The sequence below is a fragment of the Montipora capricornis genome, chromosome 8 (genome assembly GCF_036669925.1).
Source record: "Montipora capricornis isolate CH-2021 chromosome 8, ASM3666992v2, whole genome shotgun sequence".
NCBI lineage: Eukaryota > Metazoa > Cnidaria > Anthozoa > Scleractinia > Acroporidae > Montipora > Montipora capricornis.
In genome coordinates this window covers 49349348-49352028 of record NC_090890.1, presented here as the reverse complement: position 1 = coordinate 49352028, position 2681 = coordinate 49349348, and the positions used below count along the sequence as shown (strand labels likewise).

Below are 2681 nucleotides of genomic sequence, written 5' to 3'. Positions count from 1 at the left end.
TACATCGAGCAAATGCTTGTGAAACCATAGAAGTGAGAGGTGGTTCTGGCGCAACGGTACTCTCAAGCCGAGCCAGGCTAGATCAGCACTTGGCTCAAAGAATTTATTTCTCGTTGTAGGTTGAATGAAGTTAAAATTAAATATTATTCAACGTTTATAGTCTAGGAGTCCTTAGCTTCTACATTCGTAATATGAGTGAACAACTCATATGGAGCTGGTGATCAGTGATCAGAATTTGCTTGTTGACTCAGTTCTGTTGAAATCGGCAAAGCCGTGTGATTGCCGTTGAACTTTGAGAATCGGTGTAAATGATCATATGCATATTTTCTTAAGATTGTAACTAAGCGCTGCATTGATTTTCTGATGTTCTTTGATTGAAGCAAGTTTCGTGCGGAAAATTGAATATGCTTGAGGGATCAGTTTCTTCTTGTGCGGATTTATCGGTGGCTGGTTAGAAATGGTCGTTGAATACATGCCATTGTTTCAGGAGAACCTTTTAAACGATTCGGTCTGACCGGGTTGTCGGTGAATCGAACTAGTCAGAATTGTTTGCACGACTTTATAGGATAGCCGCTTTCACAGAGTCTTTGTTCAAAGTGTGGTTTTTCTTATTATTATACATTGTAGTCACCATCTGTCTTCTCATTGGCTAAAAGCCTACAGTTATTCTGGGAAACAGCGCAACCTACAGATTATTCAATAATCTGTACATACAGATTAGTGAATAATCTGTAGGTTGCGCGCGCAATGCTGATTTCCAAGAGCAATGTGTTTGAAAATAAACTGTGATCGCTGCGATAATGCGTTTGTCGTTATTTTCTCAAAACTATGTATAATAAAGCAATTATTAGATTCGGTTTTGTGATATCCGGAATAATCAAGGTCGCGGTAAGTGTTATCAGCCGAAGCCGAAGGCTGAGGCTGATAACACTAACCGAGACCTTGATTATTCCGGATATCACAAAACCTCATCCAGTAATTGTTTATAATTTCTTTGACTGAGTTCTCGAAAGACGCAGTGCTTCTCCTTTGTTAAAGTTCTTTTAAGAGCTAAAGTGCGGCGAGATGAAGGTCGTATATTGGAAGGCTTCAGTAGCCTTGAAATGCGTCTGTAAATCAGGAATTTTGATAGTTGGGGTCCTAGACTTCATTTTCTAAGAAAACAGCGAGTACGCGGTCAGCATTTTGCTATTTCCGCTGAGTAGAATTTGAAAGATTACTGCAAACACTATCTCCTGTGTGAGAACAACACTGGTCTGGTGTCAAATCCTCACTCAGGTGATAACTTACGACTTTGGATGTCGGCTTCAATCGTAAATGTTCGCCAAAGATCGTAACAAAATCCGGTAGACTAAAAAGCACATTGTCAACCTTTATGGAACACCCAAGGGAACAGTAGAGGCGGAGCGAAAGCAAGATTCATGAACCCAGAGTGCCTGCATTTATACATATTCATGAGCAAAATGGCTCATTATCTGCTCATATGTGATACGAAATAAAAGAGCGCAAATTTCCAAGTAAATCCTTTTCCGCTATATTTGACATTTAAATGTCTGAATCGATTTTATTTATTTTTTATTTTTTATTAACTTTGCCAGTCAAGCTGGCAGAGCGCCACAACAGCTTGCGCCAATTACGGTGGCCCCTTTTTTACCCTCCCAACCATGATACACATTAGAAGACAGACCACAATTTACTCTTTAAAGAAACTTTTGCATGCTACAAGTTCATAAAAAAGTTGGACCACAAACAAGAAATTTTAAATAGAAAAAAGCATTTTTGAATTCTCATATAAAATGGCTGAAAAATCATTTGCATTTTAACTCAAATTTCCAATAGCTTTTAGTCGTGTCCATCTCCCGAGCGTCTCGATAAAATAAGTGTAATCTGGTCGTCATTTTCAGCCTACAAGTTAGGACTTTTACAACCGAGATGCTTTTAGAATGAAAATTAAAGTTGAGCGTTTGCCCATTTCTGGCGCCATTTCTTTTAAAAATGTAGTTTGTCGCTTTCAAATTTCGCGCTTCAGCGCGTCACTTTTATGCTAATGCGATGATTAGTCAAATGAATATTAATGATGTCCAGCCATTCTGATGTACTTTATTCCACTTTATCGCTGAAAACGAGATCATTCACATTTTGATGTATTTTGTTGAAACACGCCAGCTTGGCCTGGAACAAGAATCGGCAAAATACGGCAATGCAACCAAGAACGGACAACTGACCTGTTCCAAAAATATTTCCTTTGAAGTCATTCTGCTAATTATTGCTAACCAAATATTACGCTTTTGTGAGGATAGTCTTTAAGCTTGTTCTCGTTGATTTGTTAACACTCTTATTTGGGACATCACAATGAAAATGCTAGAACACTATCTTTAGCCTGTTCCCAAGACAATTAATTTAAACAAAACGTAACAACGGCACGAAAGGAGAACACAACTCACCCGCAAGCTTGAACGTTCAAATGTTGTTGCCAAACTTGAAAACAATTTACCGTGCAATAATCAAGTAAATTTCCATAGGCTACAATTACAACAATAAGTTTTGAACCCTACTCAAGATGGCATTTGCGTTGCCACAGCAGCCTGGATCATCATGTGATAAGCTCAGGTGGTAGAACACTGGGCATATATCCTGATGGTCATGAGTTCCAATCTTGCACAAACATGATATTTTTTGCA

At 38.5% G+C, this 2681-nt stretch overlaps 1 protein-coding gene across 1 annotated transcript in view; it reads right to left on the bottom strand.

Moving 5' to 3' along the window:
* The window catches only part of LOC138060577 (uncharacterized), a 94619-nt gene that overhangs the window by 76727 nt on the left and 15211 nt on the right, over positions 1–2681 (bottom strand). The gene's annotated exons all lie outside the window — the stretch shown is intronic.